This window comes from Asparagus officinalis, chromosome 1 (genome assembly GCF_001876935.1).
Source record: "Asparagus officinalis chromosome 1, Aspof.V1, whole genome shotgun sequence".
In the NCBI taxonomy this organism is placed as follows: domain Eukaryota; kingdom Viridiplantae; phylum Streptophyta; class Magnoliopsida; order Asparagales; family Asparagaceae; genus Asparagus; species Asparagus officinalis.
The window spans coordinates 103,978,036-103,991,406 of NC_033794.1; positions in this window are offsets into that span (position 1 = coordinate 103,978,036).

A 13,371-nucleotide genomic window follows, 5' to 3' on the forward strand; every position below is an offset into this window, starting at 1 on the left:
CGATTTCGTTCAGATGAGATTCAATGACCTCATCAGGTCAGTCTTTCCTCACGAAACTCCTACGGTCTAATTGTGGAGTGCTTGATGATTCACAGTCCTCTACTATAAAATCCCTCACCGATCAAATTAACTGATGGTGGGTCCACCAAAATACTTCGTGGTTAAATCCACCAAAACTCCCACTGTGTCCGAGCTTTTAAGACTCCTACTGTTGAGCTCTGACACAACACCCAAAATTTCAATCCATGACAATTGGCAAACCCCTTTTCGTGTTAAAGTCTTGTCACTGGTTACCAAAAATCTCTTCTGAGTGATTTGTGCAAATCTACATTCCTACTGTTATTTGTACCTCTACTCCCTCCGTTTGCTTGGTCAAACCTTTAAACAGTTAGGATCAAAATCAAAATCCCCTCTCGATTCCTTTCATGAACGAGAGGTCCATAAATTGAATGATCAAACTTTTAAACAGTTAGGATCGTCTCAAATCCCCATTGGGTCAAACCTTTAAACAGTTAGGGCCAAAACCAAAATCCCCTCTTAATTCCTTCCATTAACGAGAGGTCCACAAATTGAACAATCAAACCTTTAAACAGTTAAGATCATCTCAAACCCCCATTTGGTCAAACCTTTAAACAGTTAGGGCCAAAGCCAAAATCCCCTCTTGATTTTTTCCATGAACGAGAGGTCCACAAATTGAACGATCAAACCTTTTAACAATTAGGATCGTCTCAAACTCCCATTTGGTCAAATCTTTAAACAGTTAGGTCCAAAAGCCAACATCCCCTCTCGATTCCTTCCATGAATGAGAGGTCTACACATTCCCCACTCAGTCAAACCTTTAACCAGTTAGGACGAAAGTTGGAATTCCATCTCAATAAATGAGAAATTCACTTTTAGATTGGATAATCAAACCTTCTAACAGTTAGGGTTATCTAAATCTTCTCGATTCTTGGAGTGGAGATCTCACTCTTAGTTTCATCATTCAGATTCTTGAAGTGGAGATCTCACTTTGAGTTTCTTTTGCACTCGGAGATAGAATATAAAATTCTTTCTCTATCTTCGGGTTCATCTCTACCATCAAAAAAGAGACAATGAGATAGAATATAAAATTCTTCCTCTCCAGTGTCGAGTTCATCTTTTCACCAAAAGGACGTAACCCATCAACATTTTCAAATCCATGTTTTATACGTGGGGGGCATTATCTCAATCCCTTATTGGAGATAAGTTTACATCTAACACACGTCGCCGGGTGGTATGTTCTCGTATTAACGACAAAGCCTATGTAGTCAACATCATAGCACTAAGTCTAAGAGAGTTTATTCTTTTAGCATAACGTTACATATAGAACGGGCTTAAACAATCTGCATGCTAGCCCGATTTAAATGGTAGTCGGTAAAGGCTCATCAAACCCGTTGATGGCTGCGGGTTTGCCAAAAATCCTATAAATGCGATAGTCACTGACGCACCAGCTTCATTAGTTGGTCTCATGACTTGAGTATCCGACAAACTCAGGATAAAATCCATACCTGCAGATGAACCGACCTGAACAATTGGTCCTGCAGCCTCGACACTCAGGACCCTCATGCTCCAACGCCTTAAGAGCTTAAACTATGTAGACTCCAGTCAACGTACGAGTATAAACTATGTTCTTATGAAGACCGACGCGTTGATAATCAGTTCAATATCGGTTCAGCTAAATTTACAGATCAAAACACCAGCTTCAGCTCAAGATTTCGACAACGGTCAAGCGATAAACGTGATACCAGAAGAATTTAGCTATTCTACAAAGCACTGAGTAGACTAAAAGATGAAGAAGTCAAGAGTCGAAGCCGTTCACAGGTCCTTCTACATGATCTCCTCAATTAAATACTAAAGGGATTGCAAATAAGACCTGTCTTATCCAAAGTATCCCAGACTTCTCTATAAAAGAATGAGTCTGAGATACTTTGGAGGGGGTATCTGTAGACATAAAAAAATACTTATAGACATCCAAATATAGCTCAAGACTAAGAAAAGAACAATGTACATGCCCGTGACAAAATACACCAATGCGTGTTAACATAGCAACAAATACTGACGCGCATAGGCGCGACAGCATGTGGTGACGCGCATAGGAGCGACAGTTAATGGTGACGCTCCATGGCGCGGCGGCGTATTGTGACGCGCGTATGCACGGTAGGGTTTGGTGACGCGCAAACAACAAGGTAATCTCCTATATGTTTGCTGATGGTTTTTTAGCATCTTTTGAGAGTCCACGTGGCGGCATACCAGAAGGAGAACGTGTGCTAATGTGGAGGGATGGTTATAAGCCGAGAAAAGTGGTATTTCGTGGACCTAAAGTCGTGGGAGAACAGTTGCAAAAGTGGCTGAACGTGGCTGAAACTGACTCTTCAGTCGCGCCGGCTTGCACTGACGCACTAATGATTACGGCAGTGAAGACTGACGCGCCCAAAGTGAGTGCGACTGGTCAGTTATTTTGCTTCTATTTCCACAATTATGGACCCCTATCCCTATAAATATCTACTTATACACGAGACCAAGGACCGAGAGCAGAATTAGAGCATAGAGGCTTGAGCTTTTGGCAATTTTAAGCGAGAGAGAGAGAGAGTTCATCTTTCAAAAATACTTTTAAGAAGCCTTTGGTGATTCTCAGAGATCTAAGCTCAGACTTGATCTTTGCAAGAGTGAACATCTTATATCGATAAGGTATTCGCTTAAGGTTCTTATTTCGATAAACGAAAAAGAACATTCAAAAGCCTTCACAGTTCAATCAGAATCTTGTGAATCGGTGGTCCACGGGCTAATGCACCCCCGACACAGGTAAAGTTCTCACAAAAGCAGGAGTTGATAAATGATTTCTGTGTTATTTTCTAGGAAGTTATAATTTTCTTCTTATTGTGTTAGAGAGGTCTTATAAAAAGGCTATCTTCTTTTGAATTCATTGTAAACAATCAAAAATATAAGCTTGAGCTTTTGGCAATTTTAAGCGAGAGAGAGAGAGAGTTCATCTTTCAAAAATACTTTTAAGAAGCCTTTGGTGATTCTCAGAGATCTAAGCTCAGACTTGATCTTTGCAAGAGTGAACATCTTATATCGATAAGGTATTCGCTTAAGGTTCTTATTTCGATAAACGAAAAAGAACATTCAAAAGCCTTCACAGTTCAATCAGAATCTTGTGAATCGGTGGTCCACGGGCTAATGCACCCCCGACACAGGTAAAGTTCTCACAAAAGCAGGAGTTGATAAATGATTTCTGTGTTATTTTCTAGGAAGTTATAATTTTCTTCTTATTGTGTTAGAGAGGTCTTATAAAAAGGCTATCTTCTTTTGAATTCATTATAAACAATCAAAAATATAATGAATTACACAATGAGATCAACTTTCGACGAAAACAGTGACTCCCTGTTGAGATTGGTTTGCATCGTTCGAGAGACTCGATGGGGGCGTGGTAGTCACATGAAATGATCAATCCTGTGGCATTTGTAGGATAGGTACCGTCAGTATCCGGATGCACGATGGAGTTGTTTGTGAATTGAATGAAGTGAGATTCATTCCTCAGTTGAAGAAGAATCTTATTTCCGTTGGAACTTTGGAGGCGAAGTGATTCAAGGTGACATTTGAGAACGTTATAGCGAAGGTTACTAAGGGATCTTTGATGGTGATGAAGGGTGATGAAGGAAGTCTGCAGTAGGAATTTGTATTATCTAAAGGGAAGCATCGAGATTGGCCGGATAGCTTCAGCTATTTCAGAGGCGAACACGAACAGACTTTGGCACTATAGGTTGGGACACACAGGTGAAAAGTCACTACAGGTTTTGTGCAAGCAGTGGCTATTGAAGGGAGCCAAGAGTGAAAAGATAGAATTATGTGAGCACTGCGTTCTTATCAAGAAGACAAATGTGAAGTTCGGGATAGCCGTACATAGGACGACATGTATCTTGGACTACGTGCACACGGATATTTGGGGTCCCACCAAGACGGCATCACTTGGTGGTCAACATCGGTTCGTCACTTTTGTAGATGACTATTCTAGGTGTTGTTGGGTGCACCATGAAGCATAAAAATAAAGTCCTAGAGTTATCTGTGAAGTGAAAGAGAAAGTTGGAATTGTAATCAGGGAGAAAGATCAAGACGTTACGATCTTACAATGGCGACGAGTATACTTCAGACCCCTTTCAGCAGCTATGTCAAGACGATGGCACGGAGAGGTACTTCACAGTTAGTCATACACCATATCAGAATGGGGGTGGCAGAGAGATTGAATTGGTCTTTACTGAAGAAGGTCCGATGTTTGTTATCGCAGAGTGGTTTAGAGAATATGTTTTAGGCTGAGGCACATCATTAATAGGCTACCTTCATCTGCGGTTGAGGGGAAACCCCCTATGGATATATGGTCGGGAGAGCCAGTAAATGACTATGATCAGCTCAAGGTATTTGTGTGCCCTACATTTTATCATGTGAAGACTGATAAATTGGAACATCGAGCTAGGAAAGTCATGTTTGTGGGATTCAAGTGAGGTGTCAAAGGATATATGCTTTGTGATCCAGTTGATAAGAAGATTGTGCTGAGTAGAGACATCATATTCAATGAGGCTTCGATGTCAAAGCTTCCTAGCTCTCATCAGGTGGAGAGCACCCTAACAGAGGAGATATCACAGGTGGTAGAGATTGATGTAGCTTCACATTGTCCAGATGGGATCGTATCCATTATAGTGCTGACTGAGGTGATGCCAGGCGAGCACGGCGATAATTTGGAGGATACATGTACGGTTGAGTAGAATCAGCAACTAACGGCTCAGGTTCATGATTCTATTGCGGTTCGGAGGCCAAGGAGAGACATACGGATGCCAGCAAGGTATACAGACACAGTCGTTGCATATGAACTTCCGGCGGAGAGTGTCGATGAGATAGTTCCTACTATATTCAGAGAGGTCGAGCAGAGTTCAGAGGCTGATTTGTGGCAGGTGGCTATGCAGGAGGAGATAGAGTCTTTCCATAGGAATAACACATGAGAGCTTGTCGAGCTTCCAAAGGGACGGAAGGCTATTGGTTGTAAGTGGGTGTATACAAAGAAGGAGGGCATTGAAGGCACTCCCGTGAGGTTCAAGGCTAGGTTGGTTGTGAAAGGATATGCACAGGAGAAAGGTATTGACTACAATGAGGTCTTCTCTCCGGTAGTGAAGCAATTTTTGATTCGGATTTTGCTAGCTTTGGTGGCACAATATGGTTTGGAATTAGATAAAATAGATGTGAAAACACCATTTCTTCATGGTGATCTTGTTGAGGAAATCTATATGACTCATCCATTAGGGTTCCGAGCTACAGGGAAGGAAAAGTTGGTTTATAGATTGAAGAAATCGTTATACGTGGCTGAAGCAATCTCCTCGACAGTGGTATAAACGGTTTAATGGGTTCATGATCAGACATTCGTACATTAGGAGGCAGTTTGATCCTTGCGTGTACTATCTCAAGTTGAATGGAGGTACGTACATTTACTTATTGCTTTAAGTCGATGACATGTTGGATGGTTCTACTTTCAAATCTGCGATAGAGAGATTCAAGATTTAGCTTTCGAGCGAGTTCGAGATGAAGGATTTGGGAGAAGCTAAGCGCATCTTGGGAATGAAAATCGGCAGAGACAGAGACAATAACAAAATTTGTTTAATATATGTGGCTTATTTGAAGAAGGTTCTACAGCGGTTCAATATGAGCATGGAGACGAAGCAAGTTAGTGTATCATTGGGAGCCCATTTGAAGCTTTCAGCTGACCTTTCACCGAAGACAGTTGAAGATAGAGAGTTGATGTTGAAGATTCCATATGCGAGCATAGTTGGAAGTTTGATGTACGATGTGGTTTGTACGAGGCCGGATTTGTCACATGCAGTGAGCATGGTTTCGAAATATATGCACGACCCGGGTCCGCGCCATTGGGATGCCGTGAGATAGATTTTGAGGTACATTCGAGATACTCTCAACGTTGGTTTGGTTTTTGAGTGGGGTACTAGCGGTGGGCATCTATGTATTGGATACGTAGATTCGGACTACGCTAGAGATTTGGATAAATACCGATCGACGATGAGGTATGTGTTCACTTTGACCCGTGCGTTGGTGTGTTGGAGATGCACCTTGCAGTTTACGGTGGTTTTGTCAACGATGGAGGCAGAGTATATAGCAATTATGGAGGCTGTTAAGGAGGCGATTTGGCTTCAAGGACTTTTGGAGGATCTTGGTGTTTCGCAGTGATGCATCACCATTTATTGTGATAGTATGAGTGCTATCTATTTGGTTAAGAATCAGGTCTTTCATGCGAGGACGAAGCACATTGACGTTTGTTATCACTTCGTTCAAGATGTTCTTGAAGATGGGGATGCAGAGCTCTTGAAGGTCCAAAAAAAAGATAATCCAGCAGATATACTCACAAAGGTGGTTCCGAGTAACAAGTTCGATCATTGTAGAAACTTGTTGCAAATTCATGATTGTTGAGGCCGTTAGCGGCCATTTGGATGAACTACGGGCGGCTTGATTCCTTGGGAGAAGGGGTATGTAATCAACCTCATTGGTGTAGTCGGATTTGGTGAGACGACGCATTTGTGCTTATGTTGGTGTCGGCTCAGTTTTTGGAAAACTTCGCCGAGGTGGATAATTGTAGAAAATCACGAAGGATTTGAGAAAATCGTGCAAAAACACGAGTACAGGAAATCCCTCAGGTCGAACGACCAACGGCATAGGCCCGGTCGACTGACAGATTGTTGAATTACAGGATTTGAAACATGTCCCTTGTCGGTTGACCGAACGGGTATGGTCGGTTGACCGAAAACGTGCACGGTTACAGGGTGAGAAATTAAGCTTCTGTCCGGTTGATCGGTGGCACATGTGCGGTTGACCGGAAAGCGGTTACGCGCTAGATTTGATTTCCTGATCTGTTTTGGATTGGGTGTTTGATATAAATTCACACACGTTTTTTAGGGTTTCTAAGAGGAGAGAATTAACATTGTTTTGAGCACTTTGAGAGGGAGATATTGTGAGGGAGTAAAGAGCTTTGGTTAGGGTTATATTTGAGTGATTTTGTGAGTTGTAACATGTAGGCGTCAAAAATTGCTTATAGGTCCCCGAACACAGCTCGAGACGACAAGCCATCAAACGACGAACCATCAGACAATGTGGCGATGAGCCATCGAAACAACAAAGCGATGAACCGTTGATGACGTAGCATCAGCCACCTCTAAGTGGCCCGCGCACTCACCGACCACTCCTAAGTGATCCGCGCGCTCACCAGCCATCTCCAAGTGACTCGTGTACTCGTCAGCCACCTCCAAGTTAACAAAACGCATGAAACAAATCGGTGAAGCGTACGAGTCAGCAAAACGACAAAATACGCATAACGGCGAAACATGAACAAACCAGAAAAGCCCCTGACGGCCGAGGCCACCATTTGGTGGCTCGCACAAGGCCGAGCCACCATATGGTGGCTCGCGCCCATAAACACTGAAAACTTGTTTTTCGATAGTTTTCTCGGGATTCTTTCATTCCTAAGCCTCCCTAACTATTTTGAAGTTATCCTTAAACGTGGTTGTTGATGCCCGTAAACAAACAGTCGATGGAGGTTTCCCACAGTCGGATGCAGTTTCGATCCATGCGATGGTGGGGAAGGAGAGAATGAATGTTGGGGCCGACTCCTCCGCTGACTTTATACCCGTTTCTGAGTCCGTGGGGTGGGTTGATAGTCTGCACATGCAAGAATCGCGGGAATACGGGGTTAGTTTCCCCCGTGGTACCTCCGACTGTCAAGTCAGTTGATGAACTTGGGGAGAGTTTGTTGAGAGGTCCCTAGGCTATTGAGGTCATTGCAGGGGGTTTTCCTCTTGAGGATATATTAAAAATACAAAAGAGGGAGTAAAGCTAAGGTGCAAGAAAAAGTTACCAGCCTCTTTTTCTTACCTTCCTTACCTCCTTTTATAGCCCACTTGCCTCTGGGAGTTTGACCATTGGCTTTTGTTGACTATGCACATGAGGAGGTTTGAGAGATGAACAAGTAGGCTGCTGAGTCATCTTTCTCCAAGGACGAACCACCATATGGTGGCTCGCGCCCATAAACACTGAAAACTTGTTTTTCGATAGTTTTCTCGGGATTCTTTCATTCCTAAGCCTCCCTAACTATTTTGAAGTTATCCTTAAACGTGGTTGTTGATGCCCGTAAACAAACAGTCGATGGAGGTTTCCCACAGTCGGATGCAGTTTCGATCCATGCGATGGTGGGGAAGGAGAGAATGAATGTTGGGGCCGACTCCTCCGCTGACTTTATACCCGTTTCTGAGTCCGTGGGGTGGGTTGATAGTCTGCACATGCAAGAATCGCGGGAATACGGGGTTAGTTTCCCCCGTGGTACCTCCGACTGTCAAGTCAGTTGATGAACTTGGGGAGAGTTTGTTGAGAGGTCCCTAGGCTATTGAGGTCATTGCAGGGGGTTTTCCTCTTGAGGATATATTAAAAATACAAAAGAGGGAGTAAAGCTAAGGTGCAAGAAAAAGTTACCAGCCTCTTTTTCTTACCTTCCTTACCTCCTTTTATAGCCCACTTGCCTCTGGGAGTTTGACCATTGGCTTTTGTTGACTATGCACATGAGGAGGTTTGAGAGATGAACAAGTAGGCTGCTGAGTCATCTTTCTCCATCCATGTGTCGGTAGGCGACTGAAAGGGAAGTCACTCAGTGTCAGGGGAGAAATGTCTTCTCAGGGCTTTGGGTTTGTCAGAATAGGTAGAGGGTGTAGGGTAGGTCGGCTGCGTGGTCGTCCTTCTCTCTCCAGGTGGCAGCTGGGAATTGGAGGAGAAGTCATTCAGTGTACAGAGAAGCATCATGGCAATTCTCTGGGAAATGACTTGTAAGCCGAATAAACGATTGGTGCACGAGATCCTTGTCAGAGCGTAGATCTTGATGGGACCAGTCAATGTTGTAGCTTTGAGTGACATTTGAAGTGGTCTTGGTCGGATCTTATCCCTTTGGTCGAGGCGGATTGATCCGTGAGTCATCACTACGATTTGTCGACCGACAACCGAGTGAGTTTTGGGACGAGAACGCCATCGAGACGTCCGCTCGGGGAGTCGTCTTAATTGCGGAGAACCGACTGATCCCGCACTTCGAGTCGGTTGTGACGACTCTTGGTCGAGAAAGGGGTCGCCTGCTTGACTGGTCAATAGACTTGGCCTTGGTCCAGGCTTCTGAGTTTCTTGAGCCGGTTAGGACCATGGCTTTTTGGGTCTTTATAGTCATTCTTTTTATGTTCTTATTTCTAGATGGTAAATTACCATAACAGTGGTTAAGTGGTTATTAACTAAGGATAACATCAAATCATCAATTCTTATCCGAAAACGCTATGACCGAAACCTATAAATACAAGTCTAGGGCCCTATATGCAAGGGATCGGGAAATCTAGACGAGATGCTGTCAAATTGAAGAGTGATTCACGAATTTTAGAGGAGGGTTAGCAGATTTTGGCAAACTTCAGCATAAAGAGTGAGCTATTCGAAGGATCTGAGGCACGTTTCCCCTTTCCTCCGGATCAAACTTGCTTTTGATCTCGAGAAGAGTCATAGTGTCGCAACCAAGGTTCCTAATCCCGATTGATACGGAGGTCGAATACGAATTCAACCAGCAAAAGTACATGGAGTACGTGTCTTCCTCCTCCAGATCCTCCTCCCCTCACAAGCGTAAGAGGATCTCCTCCTCAAGGAAGGTTCGCTGGTCTTCAGATCTGAAGACCCAAGATGATGATTATCTCCCCATTACTGCTGTAGTTGCCCCTTGCAGTGCTATTCCAGCATCCAACGAAGCTAGAACTGTTGGTTTGAATTCCTCATTAGTCAAGGAGTTAACTTATGAAGGCGTTCCGGTTTTGTCAAAGAGGGCTCTCGTCAGAGGCCACGCCAACGACTCGCGTCTCAAGTAGCCAAAGCCCTAGAGTCAGTTGACGGGATTCGTTATGAGGCGGATCTGAAATCAGGAAGCTGTAGGTTGTCTAAAAATAACTGCAAATAGCTTATCCCAATCAAACACCGATGATAGAAGTTACAATTCAACGGCTTCAAGAAAGCTATAATTTAAAGGCTTTTACGTAGATCGAGGAAGGTTACAATCTGACGATCTTCACAACTGATAAAAGCTCTAATCAACAACTTTACAATCAACATCGGGAGTTATAATCTGACGATTTTCATATTTTTAAAGAGCCAAAATGAAGATTACAAGATAATGGTCTTTGTAACGCTCAAGCAAAAGAGACTACAAATTGACGGTCTCTTCAAATCAAAACGTAGAGCTCACCTTTACGTCCTAGATTAAAAACGCAGAGCTCGTGGCCACGTTCCAAACACCCAGAAGTAAAACACAGAGGCCCTCCCTACGTTACAACATCGAAACGCAGGGGTCGGACCTACGTTATAACATCAAAACGCATGGGTCGGACCTACGTTACAACATTAAAACACAGTGGTCGAACCTGCATTGCAACATCAAAATGTAGAGGCCCTCCCTGCGTTGCAACATCAAAACGCAGGGGTCGGACCCGCGTTTTTTGCGTTTAACTGGTTCAAACAGAACCTTAACGGGTTTTAAACTGTATCTCTACTTAATGGGGTCGGTTACACCCCATTGTGGAGAGATTTTAGGGGGGATTACACCCCTTCCCTTGAACAGTTTCAAAACTGTTTCTCATGATTTGAGGGTGGTTACACCCTATTTAGGAGTGATTTAAACGGGCGGTTACACCCCCTTAATCCCCTATAAATAAGAAGAAACCCAACCGAGTTAAAGGTTAGAATTTCTTGGATCAGAAAGGGCCTGAAGGGATTGGCATCATTCTTCAACGGAGAACATCTTCAACTTTAGCAACGAGGAGCTCATTCTTGGCTATAACCGACTTTCGGTTCAAATCAACTCTTTTACAAGAGTTTAAACTCGCCCAGAGTTCCCTAACTCGTTAAGAGTTTCAAACTTGCTCTGCAAGTTCTTCTAAACTCTCCAAGTTTCTTCTTTTAAATCTATGACATAAACTTGTTTTTGCGTTTGGCTTAGTTCTCCAACATCTCCATTTTTTTAACATTTTACTTTTATGTTATAAATTTTCCAGTTTCTCAAACTTTCCAATTTCTCCAACTTTTTTGACATTACACTTTAATTTTAAAACTAATAAAATTTCCAAACATTTTTGACATTTCACTTTATCCAATTTTTCAGACTTTCTTGTTTCTCAAACCTTTTCAAGTTTGAAAGGTTCTTATTAGTTTACATGATAAATTTCAAGTTTGAAAGGTTTTTCGCTGTTTAAATTATAAATTTATACTATAACTTTCAAAAAAAATTCAAATTTCAAATTTGTTATACAATTTTTTTGAACTTTCCAATTTTCAATTATTTAAGATTGCATATATTTCCCTTTCTCAATATTTTTTGAATTTCACTTTAATTTTCAAACTTTACAATTTCTTAAAAATTTTTCCAGATATTATAACGTTACAAGTTTTTTATAAATGTCCTTTTTTTTACTTTGACATTTGTCTACTTGTTTTGCAATTTTCTTAGTTTACAAGTTTTTTATAAATGTCCTTTTTTTTACTTTGACATTTGTCTACTTGTTTTGCAATTTTCTTAGTTCTCCAAAATTTCTAGTTTATTATTGACATTTGTCTACTTGTTTTGCAATTTTCTTAGTTCTCCAAAATTTCTAGTTTATTACACTTTTATCTAATTTTCATAACTATTGTCATTTCCTTTTAATTTTCTAATTTTCTAATTTCTTAAACATTTTTCAGTTTGTCATAATTTTACATTTTTTCAAAATTTTTTGATATTTTACTTTATTTTACAATATTCTAATTTCAAAAAGTATTCAGCTGATTAGTCATTTTACAATATTATAATGTTCAAAAAGTTTTCAACGGATTAGTTATGAAGTTATTTTCCGAAATTTTCTAATATCATTTTCATATGTTTACTTTTCTTTTTCCGAACTTTCCTTTATTTCCAAACTTTTTTTAAGTTTTCAAATCTTTTCAATTTTCCAAACTCTTTTGACAATCTGCTTTAGTTTTCTTACTATCCAAATTTTCAAACTTTTTTCAAGATTTGGTAAACTTTCGAAATTCTCAAAACTTTTTTGGCATTTTACTTTTACTTTAAAAATTCCTATTTTGAAAAGTTTTCAATATTTTAAATAAAAATTTACTTTCACAAAAGTTAAAAATACTATTTTCACATGTTCATATTTTTCCGAACTTTTTTCAAGTTGTAAAAAACTTTTCAGTTTCTTTAACACTTAAAATATTCATTTCCTTATTTTTTACGCCAACCAAACAACATCAAAACAAGTTTTCTTAAAAAATCACTCACATCATCCTATAATAAGGTGACAACTCATCTCATCTCATCTCCATTTCTTTGATTTCCTTCTTTTTTTAGCCAACCAAACAATCCCAAAACCTATTTTTCTTAGAAATATGTTTCCTATTCTTTGATTTCCCTCTTTTTTTAGTCAAACAAACAGCACCATAGAGTTAATCTTGGAAAGTTAATATATCTTTCACATATTTTTAAATACATTTTAACTTGTTTACATTTTTTAAGCTTTCCATTTTCTCAATTTTAAAGAAATTTCTCATAACTTGCTAATTTCTCGAAGTTTCTTGAGATTTTACTTTAAGTTTTATACTTTCAAATTTCTCAAACTTTTTTTAGCTTACAACTTTCTTAACTTAAATCTTTTTTGAGATTTCACTTTAATTTTCATACTCACTTATTTCTCAAAAAAATTTCAACTTATAACTTTCTAACTTACTCTTTTTCGAATTTCACTTTAATTTTCAAACTCTCCAATTTCTTAAACATTTTCCAAGTTGTTTCAAATATGTTTCTTTACACACCACATAAGTTGATAAGTGCACTTGTTTTGCAACTCCAAACTTTTCAACTTTTTTTTTGACATATTACTTTTTCCAATTTCATAATTTTTTTTACATTCCACTTACAATAAAATTTTTAAACTTGACTTTAATCAAGTTTTCATACTCTCCAGTTTCTCAAACATTTTTACATTTTACTTTAATTTTAAAACTTTCCAATATCTTAAACTTTTTTGAAGTTTGAAAAGTTTTCGATGATTTAAATAATGAAATAACTTTAATAAAATGTTCAACTACCATTTTCACATGTTTTGCATTTCTCTACAATTTTCACATGTTTTGCTTTTCTCCCAACTATCCAGTTTCTTGAACTTACAAGTTTTCATATGTTTATATTTTTCCAAATCTTTCAATTTTTCAAAACTTTCTAATTTCTCAAACTCTTCTAGCACTACATTTTAAATTTCAAACTTTGCAATT